The 17,379-nt window shown below is 46.0% G+C and overlaps 1 protein-coding gene across 5 annotated transcripts in view; it reads left to right on the top strand.

The window, feature by feature from the left end:
* Window positions 1-17,379, top strand: part of FOXG1 (forkhead box G1) — a 51,932-nt gene that overhangs the window by 16,199 nt on the left and 18,354 nt on the right. For 3 of the 5 annotated variants that reach the window (XR_013978937.1, XR_013978938.1, XM_080978733.1), the window contains one exon: window positions 5,485-5,740. The exons of the other annotated variants lie outside the window; for them this stretch is intronic. The gene's annotated coding sequence lies outside the window, so the exon portion shown is untranslated. Of the gene's footprint in view, window positions 1-5,484; window positions 5,741-17,379 lie in introns of those variants that run through there. 5 annotated transcript variants of the gene reach the window in all.

The following is a 17,379-nucleotide window of genomic DNA, read 5'->3' as shown; positions in this document are numbered from 1 at the left end:
CCCATCGAAGAAAATGTGTGCCCACAACACAAGTGAAAGAAAATAGAACTTGAAAGGTGTTTAAGGAGATGGCTAGGGAATCAGGCGTTGTCCTTCGATTTCTTCTGATTCCAGAGCTATTTCCTGTTGGCATCGAGCATCTGACGGATGCGATACTTCTTACTCGCTGGGAAGAGGCCTGTAATGCATCACGTGAGGCTTTGTAGTAGGTAAAGAAAATAGATGGAGGCCCTCCCCCTCCCCGCCACGTATCAAAACAGCCGGATGCAAGTCTAGAAATGGGCTGAAACATGATGGGTGAGGGGAGTAACAATGCGTTCCTAGCATGCAGTTCCAAGCAGGTCTTCTCAGAAGTAAGTACCATTGATTTCAATAGTACTTACAAGAATACAACCTAAGGTCAATTCAGGGTGGGAAAGAAACGGCCTCTGATTCCAAAGTTGCCGTTATTCCATTTATTCCGTGTACGGGGTGTGCGAGGCGAGGTAGTGAGCCCACCTCCGCCCCAAGCCTTCTGCAAAACGCTAAGATACCAATGAAATAGGCAGCAGCCGCATCCACAATAAGATCAGGAACGCGCGCTGGAGTCTCATAGAAACAAACTGGGGCATGACTCCAGCGTGGTAGTTTCCAGAGTGTTGCTAGCAGGGGTGCCAACTTGAATGAAATATTGGGGGGGGGGGGGCAGGTAAGCCCCGCCCAGCATAATCGATCACATGACATGGTGCACACACACCATTTGAATGGCAATGCCTATAGGTTTTTGTTGGGGGCGGGGCAGATTGGTCAGTTAGTTAAATATTTCTATTGTTTTACTTGATGGGGGGCAGCTGCCCCATGGCAATGCTCCTCAACTTTGCAGGGGTCCAGCCCCCTCAAATATTTTATTGCAGAGCGGAAGCCCCCACGGCCCCTAGGGGTTGCCTGCTATGATTGCCAGACCAGGCAGACATGAGTTGGAATTGGACCTAGCCCTGAATTTTTCCACGATCTAAGAACAATTGCCATCTTTCGGTCTAAACGGGAACAAAATGGGGAAGACTATGCACTCTCCCCCCGAGTTTCATTGAAAAGAGCGAGTTAAAATTACAAAAAATACATAAATCCGTTTGAAGTGGATTTTTTTTCTTTTGGGGGGACAGAGGGGATGTTTACTGGCTATAGAGAAAAGAATTTTAAAGACCCATGCGTGGAGGGGGTGGCGGGATGGATGCACCAATGGGACTAATTTCAGAAGTCTCATGAGTTTCAGATTTGAATCTGACGCGAAAGACTATCTGGAACAGGGCCCATATGCTTAGACCTGGGTGGGCAATACGTGAGCTGCTTACGGAACGGTGCAGGAGGGAACGAATCCTGCACAACTGGATCCCTCCAATTTTCACGCCACCAAGAACTTCCAGAACTCCCAAGTGTCAGCCTAAGGAGATTATCATGGAAGGAAAGAAGCAACGCTCAAAGAGCGACTGTTTATTAGGTAGCCGCCTAAGTCGCAAGCAGCTATCCACTTCCCTGTGAATAAGCCCCATTGAACTCAGTGGGACTTACTTCTAAATAAACGTGCATGGGATTGCTCTGTAAAGCTGAAAGGTATGCACGGAGGGCCGTGGAGGAGAGCAAGCCACTGCTAGATTCAGCATAGATCCCTAAATCCACACTAGGATGAGCAGTCCTTGGATCCGAGTCTCTCCCTGGATAATGATAATGATGATGATTCAGTGGGGCTTACTTCCAAGTAACGGGGTATAGGATTTCAACCTCAGTATTCTCCAGGTTCGTAATTTTCAAAGGGGCATTAATTTTATTCCACTGCCAGCATTTTGCCTTAGGGTCTACGATTGGGAAAGCAGGTCGTTTGGTGCGCCGGAAAACCAAAGTTGATTCCTGTCTGCTGCTCTCATGAAACGCCTAAACAAACAAACAACAGCCCCCTCGAGGTTTCTGTTTTGTTTTGCCTTCCTCTCTCTCGCAACAATAGCGCGCCTTTCCACTGAGCTCCTATGGATTTCAAGAGAACTTCCCCCCACAGGGGTGCTGGCTGGGCCCCGGCTTCCTAATAGAACAGTGTAAATACTCCAAGATTGCATCTGGATCCCCCTCCCCTCCCTCTCTTCCCTGTTTCCATTTAAGGAAAGGAAGGCAACGCGGGTAACCATCTTCCCTGTTTCCATACGCGATTATGACTCTACCTCATCACAAAGGATGAGGTCTGCGATCCGCTTTTTAAAAAAATGTTTCAGGAAGCTGGGATCTTGTCCCAGCTTAAGTCCATGTTAAAAGATGTTTAAAACCCGAACACCTCTAACGCCCCGAGGAGTTCCTCCAAGAATTGCCCCAGAAGTCAATGCTTCACATCTTTAAACGAAAGTACGCCTGGGCTGAACTCGGCGGTCCTCTGATTCGTACGTGAGAGTTGCAATCCCAGCATAGGAGCCAACTCCTAGAGGCCGAGGTCCCTTCGCCCTTCCCCCAATAAAATGTTTGAGGGGGCTACGGCCCCCCCAAAGTTTATGGTCATTGCCATTCAAATGGCGTGCTTGCGCCGTGTCTTGTGATCGATTATGCGGGGTGGGGCTTACTTGCCTCCCCAATATTTTATTCGGGTTGGCACCCCTGTATCCCGTTATCACAACCGTCTAAGTTCAGCTCGTCTAAATGCGTGTTCTGTAACGGGCCAGCAAACCCGCATCTCAGTCTGCAACATCCGCCGGATGTACCGGCTCGGTGCTTTCTTCTGAGGCAAGAGGTTGTGAGGGTGAGGGTCTCTTGGACCCGTGTCTCGGCAAGGATACTGGATACAGCCTCCCCTTCCCGCAAAAATCTTTGTTTTTGTTTTAAAGAAAAAAATAGCAGAAGTTGTGTCCCCTCTATTTTTCGGTCTTCAATGGATAGTCCCCCGCGAAACTCCCGTCTAAAAAAAAGCAAAAAGCGAAGAGGGTGAAAACTGTAGGTGTAACTTCAACGTGGTCCGCTGAAAACGCCGGGGAAACGGAGCTGCGTTGGAGGTGGGAGATTAGCCCTTGGGGCCTTTGAGACACATCTGAGGCACGGCGGTGCTTAAAGGAATGTCCAAATCGGCAGAAGAGTGTAAAACCTCAGAGGTTAAGAACATAAGCTCTTTGCCCCTTGACAACAAAAGCATCAACGTCTCCCTCACCCCACTCCCTCCCTCCCCTCTTTCCTGCAAACACCAAAAAAGACCCCAGAGGCTCGGATCCTTCTTAGCTCTTCGGTATTTAGCCTCTTGACGTAAGTGGGACGGGCAGCAGGATTCAAAACTTGGCTGAAGGAGACCTTTAGAGCGATTCGAGTTGCACTGAAGTCAACTGCGCCTTCGCCGGGCTTGGAATCAGTTCATTCGGTCTAAAGTGGTTGATGGGTAATAGATTCACATAATCATTAGCTTAAAATGTTCCACGGCACGGGACGGCCGATCTGACTGGCTCTCTCTCCATATATGTGTGTGTGTGTGTGTGTGTGTGTGAGAGAGAGAGACAGAGAGAGAGAGAGAGAGTGTGTCGTTCAACACGTGAGAATAAGAGCGCCTCTTTCGAAAGCGTCATTCCCATTTTCTCAAATAATGCTTAAGGTTGCCATCCTCCTCGAATTTACCTGGGAACAAGCCCCATTGAACTCCGGTGGGACTTTCTTTTGAGTAGATTGGTCTTTTTTTTTTTTTTTTTAGCCTTTGCTTTGAATGGGATGAAAAGCGTCCAATGGGTTAGGTGAGGGCGCTTTCAGAAGGGATGCTTCAGAAAGCTTTTAATACGCACCGGGAAATATTCTTCAAGTAGGACTGGAAAAGAATAGGAGGACCATTTGGAAAAGAAGTTCCGGTATCAGCCAACGTTTGCTAGTCTGATTCTGTTTCCGAAAAGTGCTGCTTGCGGAACAATCCTATGTATGTCCGCTCAGAAATAAATTCTGTGGAATTCAACGGGGAGGCCTGAATTCCACAGGAAAATGTCTTTAGGGCTGCCGCATCATCTTATAAACTTCCACTCGTAGGCTCGCCAAAGTCCTAACCTCAGCATCTTTGGGGAACGTCGAGAGACATATTTGTACTAGTATTCGTTGGTCAGGGCTGCCAGGTAAAGGTGGGCCCATCTCAGTGAATTTGGTGAAATTTTATACTGTTTTCATGAGCGAAAAAGGTAGCAAGAATCATGGCTGAGCCTTCTGAAAATATTTTAAATAATCATAATAACATTCACCAATCCCAGTTTTCAGTATAAACTCTGAAATGGCCAGCATATATTTTCTATTCTAAAAAAACCTGTGCTTTTTGTTTTTTTACAACTTTATTTCTCATTAAAACATTCGGAACATTATCTCGGATTATAGTTTACCGGTACACTCAGTGCATTGTATGTACAGAAGTTGTTGTTTTTGTAAAGTGTCCCCGCAACGTGTTTATTTTTGTTCCCGATACTAGACTTGAATGTCATGTTTTAGTGCGAGAATCTTTTGTAAGCCGCTTTGAGGTATTTGTAATAAATAATCACACCAGTTACATCATTGGCCAATGTGCATGTCAATTCCAGGGGAGCCTGCCAGGATTGGCCAGTGTTCCCCACCTCCTGTGTACCTGGTGACAAATATCTGCTTCCGACTTTATCAGTCGCACCTGTGACACAAGGGACACGTCCATGTCTGAGTCTTAAATCCGTTTTACCTTAAATTGGTCTGTAAACCAAACGTGAGCCCCCACCGTAGCCACTCAGAGCGGTTTTTAAAACGGCTCTATGCTTCCTTAGCCTACGTTAACACAATTCACACTAGTGAGGCAAAAATAGATTTGAGTGGAAGAACAACCAAATGCACTTTTGTGTCAGGTGTGAAAGCTCTCTTAAAAAGCCCGGGGCTTTCTAAAACCTAGCGAGGACGTTCGCACATGCGCCTAGAAAGGTGCTTGCAGGGTCACGTGGAAGCGCTCTTCCAGGAGTTTGCATCCCCTCCCCACCACACTTTAGGATGGCGATTTAAACTTAGAGCTCTCTTTTCGCTGTGAGTGCTTAAACATCCTCGAGCGATTAAAATCTGCTCTGAGCGCCTTTTATTGAACACCAATTGACTTATTAGGTGTGCCCACCCCCAAAGTATTGGGCTCTAGGGTGCATTTCTGCCCCCTTCCCTTTGGATCTCCATATATTCTGTTTCGCAGTCTCTACTTGGAAATTTATTGACTGATTTCCGGGAAGCGGCTCGTACCTTTCCTTTGTGGTTCATTCCACGATCTGCATCCACATTTCTTTAGAGGAAACAGCGCGCTCAGTAGACTAGAGTAGGCGTGTGCGGCACTTTCGGCCCCGCCAGGAGTTGCGGAACTACAACTCCCATAATCCATGGGCATTAGTCAGTTTTGCAGGGGCTGATGGGAGCTGTAGTTCAGTAACATCTGGCAGACCAAAAGTTCCACCCGCCTGCTCTAGGGAATATTGCGAGGTGCCTGTTATTGGGATATGTCCTCTCTCCTCTTTTCAGGTAACGCGGAGGAAGGAGCGACGATGCTGATGAGCAAAAAGACTGATGATGACGCCCAAAGCGGAGGGACGTCAGGAAAAACGGAACGAAAGAAATGTCTTTAGCAGGAGAAGGCAGGAAAAAAAATTATTCCGAAGAGCGGGAAAGGCACCCAACGGCAAAAAGCAACAAACACAACGGACACAGATTTCTCCTGTTAGGCGTAGCGTGGAAGAATCTTGAGAGCGAATATAAAAGAAAACATACAAACAGACAAGTGTTTTCCCTCTTCTTTCGGGTGGAGTTTTTGTTTCTCTCTCTCTTAGCTTCGTGAAGTGTTCAGATGAAAGTCTTAACGGGGACTGATTCCTAGTTTGTTTGTCTATTGTATTTCTATCCCACATTTTCTCCCGGGAGCTCAAGGTGGCCTGCGCGGTTCTCCATCTCTTCATTTAATCCTCACAACAACCCTGTGGTGTAGGTCGGGCTGAGAGCACGTGACTGTCCCAAGGCATGGGCGTAGCCAGGGAGGTGCGGGAGGCAGCTGCCCCAATAAACCAAGTAAATAAATGAAAATACTTAACTAACTGAACAATTGTGTCGCAGATATCTCCGTTCTGCTCCTCACAACATAAAGCCTGCTCCCCCATAAATCCTGGCTATGCCCAAGGTCTCCCAGTGAGCTTCATGGCTAAGTGAGGGATTGGAACCCTGGTCTCCCAGGTCCTAACTCAATACAGTACTCTCCAGTATTTCCCAAACTTGGGTTCTTGGACTACAATTTCCACCATCTCTGACACTGGTCTTGCTAACTAGGAATGATGGGAGTTGCAGTTCAAAAACAGCTAGAGACCCACGTTTGGGAAACACTGCAACTACCACAGTACACTGACTCTTTGTCCTCTCCCACCATTGCCAAATGAGTAAGAGGCAAAAAAGGACGGCTGGAAAGCGAGTTAGAGTCATAAAACAAAGCGAAGCACCCAGAGGCAGGCCTATTATTTTATCCTGACCTGCTGTTCATACCGATCAGGGGCCCACGATCAGGCCACACTAGGTAGACACACGCTCCAGGAGAGTCCATAGGTCTCATTGATTTCAGACCCAGTGGCTGAGTGGTGCACTCATTCATGCTCCAGAGCCCCTTGTCCCTCCGCCATCAGTTCAGACTTGTTTCAGGAAGCTACTTTAGGGGGGCTCAGCTCTGGCGGGGAGGCTCTCCAATGGCGATGTGAGTGGTGTTTCCTCAGGACTCTCCATACTGGTCTTATAAATGCAGGAGGACGCGGTGGGGAAGTCGGAGGTGGAGCCTTTCTGAGATAGTAGAGCCGAGGGCGTCTAACTTCAGGTTGCAGGTGGGATACCAAGTGTTAGTGCTCTCCCACGTGATACTCTCCCTGCAAGTGAATCTTGAGAATAAGGATGGGGCTAAAACCTTTCTCCACCGTGTGTAAGTAAGGTTTGGATACTCGCTCGCTTATATATATGTGTGTGTGTGGCATTGTCCATCCCCTTAAGTGACCTACACATCTCTCAGACACCTCGAGACTTTACCCCTTCATTCTGCCGCGGGGGAAATCTCAGGTCAACCGAGCCCCCAGCAGCCTCTTTCCTTATCTCCAGAACGGGGTAGGATTGACCATTACCAATGCTTCGCCCAAAGAAAGAGTAAGGACGCTTACTATTCAGTGTCAGATAACGGGAGAGAACAGAATAAAAGCCCTGTTGCATCGGGCCAATGGTCCACTTTGTCCAGCATCCCGTTGTCTCAGTTGCCAGTCTGGTGCCTATGGGAAAGCAGCTAGCCGACCTGAGCGCAGCAGCCCTCTGGCCACTTGAGAATCCCAGCAACTACCTCCAGAGGCATACGGTCTCTGACAGCAGAAGCAAAAGATAGCCCCTGTGGTTACGAGCTATTGACAGCCAGAAAAAGAGAGATGTGGGGGTGGGTTTTGCATTTGCTTCTCAAGGATGCTATTAAGAGATGCGGGCATCATCTCCGCACGTTTCAGGAGTATTGGGAGCACCCCAAAAATGTCTGGCCATTTATAAGTTGATAAATAGTATGAAAAGAAGTCTTTAAAACTGCATTTTCAACTTCAGCAGATCTCCCATTTAGAAAACTCTCTGTCATCCTTTACCCACTAGTGAAATGTGCTCTAGACTCCAATGGCATCGGGACTCTTAGGGTAGAGAGGAGTGGTTTAGGGAGAGGTTGTACGGCCATCTGCCATGCATGATTTAGTTGAGATTCTTGTATTGCAGGGAGTTGGACTAGATGACCCTCGGATTCCCTTCCAACTTTGCAGTTCTATGATTCCATGATTCCCCTTTCAATGCGATTAATGATCTGGGAACCTGGTGGTGGATTCTCTAAACTGGACACACTTACGAGATGATCCTGCAGATCTTCGCAGGCAGCCGTTTTGTGCTCTTCTGTTTTCTCTGCTGACATCACTTAAAAAAAACCCCTTTACCTCCCGCTAGGTGTGTGATGTTAAAGCGAAACTGTATTCCCGCAACTCCCCCCCCCCCGGCATTTTAATGCCAAGTGAGGGTCTCATTTAGGCAACGCGTGTCCGTTTCAAATTCTAAGGCTGCAATACAGCATACATGCTTTACCCTTGAGGGGGGGAAATGGGACTGACTCCTAAGACTTACGTGGACTCTAACATGTCTAGGATTATATTGTGAGGTTGCAATCCTGTGCACGCTGTCCTAGGAGCAGGCCTCACTGAATCAAGGGGGACTTCTTTTTAGCCAAACTCCCTAAGCATTTGACTAGGGACTATTTACATTTTGCACAGGGCACACCACCTAATTAGTTAAAGGCAAGGAAACAGACAGTCAGGTCGTGTATCCATAGCAATGACCAGAGGATAAATGTCTGCTGGGAGAAGCACAGAGATAAGTAACGCCATGTTGCATCTGCAGCAGCACAACTGGACGCCTTCATCTACCCCAGCTGCAACAAGACATGTCTCTCCCTTATCAGACTCTACAGCCACAGCAGGCGCTGCAACCTTCCAACAGTTTGACTTCGCCCCCAAAGGCGCACTCCTCCATTGTTTCCCCAGACAGACGGATATCAACAAAAAGGAAACCCAATTTCCTAAGCAGACCGTTCCAAAGCTAGACCCAGGGATTAGACTGTGAGATGAAGTGTAATTTTTGCTCACATGGAAAGAACTCTAGATTAACAGGTTCTAGATATGGCACTGGGAGTACTGGTAGCTGAGGATGGTTTTTTTTTTGGTCTGGTATCTCAAGCACCACCACCAATGTTTGAATGGAACACATGCTTTATAGGAAAGGTGCTATGTTTTATCTAACTGAGGCGGAGAGACAAAGAGCCATGCTTGCCCTTTGTTCTCAGCAGGAGACATACACAAAGCTGTCTCCTCTCCCAAGGTGGGGATGAAGAGAAGAAGACAAAGTAGGACATGAGGCCAGCAACCACAAGAGTATCGGGAAGGAAGATCAATAGGTCGTCACAAGGAGGAGAGTCTCTAAAGATTGGAGGTTCCTCTCCACCTATCCTTCGCATGCAGCCAGGTCAGCCTACAGTGAAACCTGAGTTACATCCTAACACCCAACTGGGAGAGTATGAGGAACAGTGGTGGAGGAACCTCAAGGTCAGGGCCAAATGGAGCCCTCCCGGCTTCCCTATTTGGCCTCCGAGTTTTCCTAGGCCACACCTCTTTCCGATCCACAATCCCTTCTGGTGCTTTTGCCTGGCTGGAATGTGACCCTGAGCTGTGAGAAGGCCAAGCAGCTTGCCTGGATGAGATATGTGTGTCTGTATGTGGAAAACAAAGGTGAGAGTCACACCTGTGGCTCCTCTGTACTTCTGACAATGCCCACAAGGGCCACGTTGCCCCGGGACAGTTTGCTCATGAGGAAACGCTGCCCTTGGGACTGAAAAAAGTCCCCCCCCCCAGCCCTGGTGTTGAAGACCCCCCGAATGTATCCTCTTTACACTTCTGAAGTAAACTGAGCATATTTTCAACGGATATGAGATTGCAGGTCCCCAATAGAGCTTCGGAAAGAACAAATCCCATTCAAGTCGGGGGACGCGCTTCTGAGTTATTATGCTTAGTGTGGCATGATTTCAATGGAATGGCCAAAGTCGAACAAAGAATTTGGAAATTCGATACACACTTACCGTACTAGGCAGCAAGTACCATTGAACTCAACGGGATTTACTTCTCAGTAGACACGAATAGGCTTGTGCTATATGGAACATGAACGATGCACTGGATGGTGGCCATTACGATTTCTAATTGGAGAATTAGTAGGTAGAGTTGTTCTGCTCACTTCCCTTACATTGTATGTTTTGTTGACATTTTTTTCATTGATGGGGCTATTTCTATTCTAAGGTATTTATCTACTGGGCTCCAAAAGCCAAAGGAGCCGAGGAAATAAAGAAGCGTCAAAAATCCCGCGTTGTAAACACAAGGAAAGGGGAGCGGATCAGACAACGCGAGGACTGGAGGCATCTTCTCTGACGGTTCTGTACATATAGGTGTTCTTTCATGAGAGTAGCAGGTTTCTGCCTACATTATGTAATCCTGAAAGCACAAAAGTAGAATAATACTTGTCATAGCTGGCAAAATAAATAGGTTTATTTAAAGCGTCTAAAAGAATTCACCGACGCGATCTCATTCCTTCTCCACAGCAACCTGCCAAGCACGTCAGGACTGCAGGTGTGGTGCTGACTGAGACAGAGATGCTGGCACCGGCATGGCAGCCCCTGGTGCATGTTACTTCTGAGTAAACTAAGAAGTAAACTCAGTCCCATGGTGGTTGGGGCTTCCTCTCAGACAAGTGCGCACAGGATTGCAGCTTTACAGTGCTTGCAACACGCAGCGCATACAAAGGAAACCTGAACACTTACATCCTCAGGCGCTGCGGCTTGAAGTCTATGCAGATAGCAGCGGAACTTCCTTCTCAGTAAAAATGGGCATTTCTTCCTGTATCCCCAGTGGAGCGAGGGAACCTCTCCCTTGCTGGAAGGCTTCAAAGCAGAAGTTGGACTGTTTGTGGATATTGTAGCTCTGAATGTCCTGCATGGAGCAGGGCGGTTGAGCCCCACTCTAATGCTAAAACCCTTTCATCCTATGATATGGGACCAGTGAACACTTGCATCTCCACCCTCAGTAGACCTGAATGGGAGTAGCTCCCTCCTGGATTTCAAAAGGATTCATTTTGAGGGTGCCGCCTCTGCACCCATGTGGAAATATACTATTAGAGCACCAGGTGCTAAGTAGGGGAACTCTCGGCAAAGAATTCTGCTCCAAACCGAAATTAAAAAATAAATAAATCCGATTAATGAGCTATAATTGGTCATTTATTCCGGTCCCTGGCAACAAAGGGAAAGCGACGAGAAAGGAAAGGATTTCGGGGCCCTAGTTTTGGCATGGAAAGGAAAATCTTTCCCTCGGCCTTTTCTTCCCTGCTGGCAGTGGGTGCAAACTGACCGCGCCGAACTATTTTGCCCGCGGTTCGCACATTTTGCAGGCTGACGTCTAAACAAACAAGGATCAACCTGCTAATAGGACCGAGAGTCGAGATGTGAGGCCAGAAGAGGCTACTCTGTTTGCCCGGCAATCCGGAATTAGTGGAAGCAGCCGGTGTAAACGAAAAGATAAATGAACCTCAACAGAAGAGGCGCACACCTTCCCGTTGGCCATCAATAGAGAGGCCGGCTTCACAAACAGATACGGGCTGCAAACAGCAACATGAAATCGATTTCCTAGTTTGAGGGTGGTGGCGGCGCAGCGGGGTTGCGTGCGGAGAAGGGTCAGCCGGCTCTTTTTGGTTCTCTGCTGTGCTTTGTTGATTTCATCCGCGCTGGGGTCCCGGTCACTTTCCTTTGCACTACCCCGGCGGTTCCTCTAGCAGTATCGAGGGTTCTGGGGGCAAAATGAAAGGAATGGTCGTTTATACTAGCCGCAGTTATTTATTTATCTGTCTATTGGATTTATACCTCGCCCTTCCTCCACAAGAAAGTCCAGGGCGGCCAATGTAAAAAAAAAATGAAAACAAAACAAAACATTCTAAAACGGATTAAAGCGTTCCAGAAACAATTACGATTCGAAACATCCAAAAGCAGTTACAGTTAAAAGCGTTCTAACAGCAATTGCAATGAAAAACATCCTTCCACCCAGTGATCTCGAGGTTGCCAATAACAGTATGTGTGCATGCATGCATGTATTTATTGCATCTATATCTCATCTTTTTCTCCAAGGAGCTCAAGGTAGTGTACTTGGTTCGCCCCCTCCTCATTTAATCCCCACAACAACCATGTGAGGTAGGCTAGGCTGAAAGGCAGTGATTCGCTCAAGGTCACCCAGTGAGCTTCATGGCCCAGTGGGGATTTGACTTCCCGGTCCTATTCCGTCACTCTAACCACTACATTACACCATACTGGCTCTGAGTGTATTTTTCAGCCACCAAATGTCTGGGTAGATGCGTCGGAATGGCGTGGCTGGACCTCCTTGACTTGCCCTCAGCTATTAGGAGAAGAGTGTGGATTTCGATGGGATTTCTTGCCAAATAGTGGTGTTCACGATCGCTTAAAACGAACGGGAGCATGGTACAGTGGTACCTCGGATTACAAACGCTTCAGGTTACAGACGCTTCAGGTTATAGACTCCGCTAACCCAGAAATAGTACCTCAGGTTAAGAACTTTGCTTCAGGATGAGAACAGAAATCACGCAGTGGCAGCGCGGCGGCAGCGGGAGGCCCCATTAGCTAAAGTGGTACCTCAGGTTAAGAATGGACCTCCAGAACGAATTAAGTTCTTAACCCGAGGTACCACTGTACTGTCTTTCTCTAGTAAGTTTGTTCAGGATTGGAGACGGAACAATCTGAGCTATTGCCCTGGAAAGCGAAGGCTAGATACACCATCCTGATCCTATCTACGCTGTGTTTTAATTGTTGTAACCCGCCCTGGGACCTTCGGGTGAAAGGCGGGATAATAAGAATAAGAACAAGTGTTTACTCGGAAGCATGTTGAGTTAAGAAATATATCTTCAGAAAGAAAATGCTTGCAATAAGAGGACTGGATCTGTGTGTCCAATTTGATTCGTCCTAGAAAGGAGGGGTAGCAGATCAAAAACAAAACAAAGGAAAACAGGAAGGGTTGATTCAATATTGTTTTGATCAAGTCCCCCACTGGAGTTCCTCAGGGCCCCGGTATTTCCAGGTATTGCCCACAGTCACTTTGGCCAAAGGACCATTTCTCTCTAAAACTTTTTGAGAGGTAATATAAGGCTAAAAGCTGATTTCGAAGCCCTGAAGAACAATTGGGAAGGATCAGAAACCACAAACCAGTAAGCCTAGAACTGTCTAGTTTTCTTGAGGAACGTGTCATATGCAGATAAATGCAATCACCGACCAAGATTTCTTTGAACAGAGTGACACCAGCAATTTCAGCGGAACACAGTATGTTCCTTTAGAATCAGTAGAATTAATTCCGCCTGCAGGAGCCCTAACAATACTTACAGTCCTATCCTGCGAAGTCAATAGAAAGCAATTGGTTTAGGGCCGGACCGCCTAACTTTAAGGAGGATCGAGCTGTGACTTGACAGGGATGATCCCCTGAAATTAATGGGGCTTACTACCAGCGAGGTTTAAATGCAGGAGCTGTGATTTAAACCGATGGGGCGCCAGACTGTTTCCTGGACCTTCCTAACTTCCTCCAACTGCGAGTGTAGAAGCGCAGGGCTGGTTCGATTTAGTTTAGACCAGCGCGCTTGCTTGCTTGCTTAGTTTAGTAGTTGTCCTCTAAAAAGGCTCTCAGAGGGGCCTGTTACCCCCAACTCTCTCCTCACTCCAGCAGCAAGTCATGCTTCATCTTGACTGGCTTGAAGGTCACAGCTGCCAAAGTCACCCGGACGGGTCGCTTCATTCCGACCAGGGCTCTGTTTTTCCACAGCTTTTCCCACCGCCTCACCTTCCATTTATCTACCCACCCCGTCACTGCCAACCGAAAGAACAGGGAAGGCCACGCCAAAGAAATCAAAAATAAATCGGGAAAGGGGGTTGCTTTGATTAAAAGTTGGTTTTCTGAAAGAAGAATGAGGTGTGAAGTTGCTGACACTTTTCCAAATATTTCAGAACAGTGTATTGTTTTTATTTTTGAGGGGTGGTGGTGAAGCTGCCCTTAAAAACAGGCAGTGAAGATTTATTCGCTATGTATTCCGAGCCAGAACTTTGATTCTCCCACGCCATTTTCATTTGTCCTGAGAGGAGAAGGTTTCTTAAGCGAAGCGCTGGAGAGAAAGGGGCCGCGCAATGGCGCATTTGTACCCTGGGCACCAGAAACCACGAGGGCCTCTGCGTGGAACTGCAAAATTTATCCAGGCTATGGCGGGTCATTGCTGGGAAAGAGCTCAACTGACGTCCCTGCTTTCAGTTCAGCTGTGTTGTTCTAAAAAAAGAAAAAAAGAGAAAAGCAACATCAACCAAATGCTTGTCCTTCCTCACTTGACCTGTCAATATATTTCCCCAGACCAGAAACAGAGTATAATTGATTAATCATCTGCTATTTAATCAATTTGGGCACATTATCCAAGCCTCAATAGAGATACCTTTTCTGAGATAAGGTTGGAAAGAAAGAAAGAAAGATATATTCTTTCTCTTCTTTCCCAAGATGAGCTTGGTTCCCCTGCTTCCAGAATAGTCTCCATCCTCAGCTGTTCTAGGTGGCTGTTTTCAGAAGGAGAGGTGAGACTGTGACAGTTTCTCTCATGGTCCTAGGCTTAGTTTCTGGCGGTACAAGACACCTGCCCCAAACCCTGCAGAGCCATTGCCAGACACTGTAGAGTCTACATTGGAGGCAATACTGAGTTAAGCATACCAAAGACCTGACTCAAGTTCTTATCTTCTTCTCCCAGAACTCCTGCATGGTTGTCTTCCCCCGTCCCCCTTCTTTCTCCTTTCAATACATTTTTATATTATAAGCAATGATTTTAAACTAGGAATTGATCTGTGTGCAAGGTGATACATAAAAGTAAAAAATAAATCAGCTTTGTCTCAAATGGTAGGATTTGATAGGCTGTCTTTCCCGTATAAATCTGCCCATTCTCAGTGTCTGCTCCAGCTACCCCCACCCTTAAGATTATGGATGAATGCCTTTCCCAGAGAGGTCCAATTGGCATCACTACTTTTTATTCCTCCTGGCCTTTCTAGGAATGCTGCTGAATCCTTCACTTTACTGCTGGTTGTTTATATTTGTTGTTTGCTGGATTTTAATTGTTCTGGGTTGGATTCAGAATACATATCATATTGAAATCAATGGGACTTACTTCTTAGGAGACATGCATAGGCTTCAACTGTTAGTCTGGAGCCAGCTCATCTTATTCAGCTTTTTAAAGCATAACCCTGTGTATATTTAAGCAGAAGAAAAGCTCCTTTAGTTTCCTGGGGCTTATACGTGGACATACGTTCATGGAGTTAATAGTTCTTATTAATGAAAACAACCTTCCTTGGAAACGCAGGCAGGAATATTTTAAATGAATAAGCTAAAGGAGAGCTATGGTAGAGCCATTTCTTAGGCACATTACCAATTTAATCTTTGCCCAGTTTGTTCAAGTTCATGTACTTGTGATTATTCAAACAGGTATGGATTTTTAAATGCTAAAATCTTGATACAGGCAGATGTGAAGCATAAGAACAGAAGAAATATAAGAACATAGGAAGTGCCTATTTGATCAGGCCAATGGCTCATCTAGTTCAGCATCTTGTTATCACAGTGGCCAACCAGATCCTGGTAGGAAACCAAAAGGCATGGTCTGAGCACGAGAGAACTCTTCCCTGGCCCCAGTGGTCTCCAGAACAGATATCCAGAAGCATTGCTGCTTCTGATTGTATAGGTGAAGCATAGCCATCACGGCCAATAGCCATTGAAGGCCTTCTCTTCCATGAAAGGAAGCATAGGTGTCAGTTATGTCAAATGAAATCCAGATTTTTCTGGGATGTGAGGGGAAGGGAAAGCTTGCTATTGAAAGTACTTTAAATGAATTTCAATAGCAGGAAGTTAAAATTTATGCTGAAACTCAGAATTCTAAGTCTGAAAACTTGAAGCCTCAAAATACCGTAACACACACACACCGCCATTGTTTTGTGGAGTTTTGCGCAGCAGTGATTTGAATTTCAAATATATTGTAAAAGATTTGTGTCAAGTCTAATTCTTGGAAACTCTGTATTGAGCTTTTCTGAGCTCTGGAGTTTGAAACTAACATTCCTCTGCTCCCAAATGTTGGTTGGCTAATTTGTATTTTGAAATCATTACCTCCAAAAAGCAGGGCCCCTCAGCCTAATAAAGAATTGTGTTAAAAGTTGCTAAGCAACTTAAAAGGACGTTTGCTTTCAAGAAGCTCACTTGTTTGTTTAAATCCTGAGTATGTTGCATATTATTAGCTGCATTACATAAATCAACAAAGGAATCTATATTGGCAAGGGAAGAGGACATTCCTACCCTTGGCCTTTTTGCATTATGCAATTAAAATCACTTGAATTGCATGTTGAAGTTTCAACAAATATTCAACAAACATTATTTATCTCGAAAAATTCTCCAGATTATTAAGTACATAAAAGCACCAGAGGGGAGAAATAATTAAGCAGGTTTGTCATATCGTATGTGTTTATTTTAACCTTTCTTTTTAAAAAATCTTATCTACTAAGTACTTTTACAAGACACTAATTATATTCTTTCTGAAAAGAATTCTCCAACACCCTTCAGTGCTTACACCCTTTAATCATATCTCATTACATCTACCTAATCCATCTTTTTTCACATTGCCAGTGCTCATTAACAGTTTTAAAAGCCAGTCCTGGACATTATCATCCTTGATTTCAGAATCACGACTGGTACCAATAATATTTTATGCTTAAAAAAGGAAATAAGAGATGATTCTGGTTTGGAGATCACTTTCCCCTTTCCCTCCTTCTTTTCTGCTTTCCCTTTTTTTGTATCTATTAAACAAGATGCTCTGAGTGATAATACAAGAAAACTGTGTAGCGTTCTTTCCCCCAAGAAGAAGTTAATTTTATAAGCTGCTTCGATGGTGGATCAACAATTCCTTTGAAGGTAAATGATCCTTGACTAACATTTAGCAGATATTGTGCTTCACAGATGTTTGATTGGCAATTCATGTGACATCTAGTAAACAGCATGGGTAATTCATTGGCTCTCTGCATGTGTGCAAGAGGGGTGGGTTGGGGTGACACAGAGCACTGGCTAGCAAATGGCCCTCTTTCATTCCCATGCTAAGTGTATGCTTCGTAGGGCTGAGAAATTCACAGAAAATACTGTAGCGCCAACATTTGTTAACCAGAACTGATTGAATAATTGATCACCATTCTTTCTTTCTTTGTTCTTTCTCTTTTTAACATGATAGGAGAAGCCTGTGTAGACATTCTCAAAGACTGCAGAATCGCTTTTGCACCAAGAGATATACATATCGTGCATGTGTGTGCTTGTATAGTAAGGTTGCTGTCACGCTGCAGTTTGCGTGGCTACCAATAGGTGGCCATGTGAACTACAGTATGATGCAGGTGGGTGGCCCAGGCAGGCAGGAAGAGCAGGTGGAGTGACGGGCAGACATGGGCAGGCTTTATGTTGGGGGGGGGGGGAGCTTCAGTTAGTTAAGGATTTTGTATTGATTTACTTGATTTAGGGGGATAGCTGTTCCTCCCTGCCCCCTAGCTATGCCCATGTGGGCAGAGCAAGCAAACTGCAGAGGAAAGTGCAGGACAGGCCCCACTTTGACCTCTTTGACTTCTGATGCCTCCACTGGTGTGAAGGAGGTGAAGAGAAAGGAGAAAGTCTCCCCTTCACCACGCCCAATGCTGAGGCGGTCACATTCTGCCTGCAACCGCTGCCACTGGTGGAGTCTCCTCGAATG

Source organism: Podarcis pityusensis (assembly GCF_964106645.2).
Source record: "Podarcis pityusensis genome assembly, chromosome: 1".
Lineage (NCBI taxonomy): Eukaryota > Metazoa > Chordata > Lepidosauria > Squamata > Lacertidae > Podarcis > Podarcis pityusensis.
The sequence above is the reverse complement of the archived record's forward strand: the minus strand, read 5'-3'. Positions and strand labels throughout refer to the sequence as shown.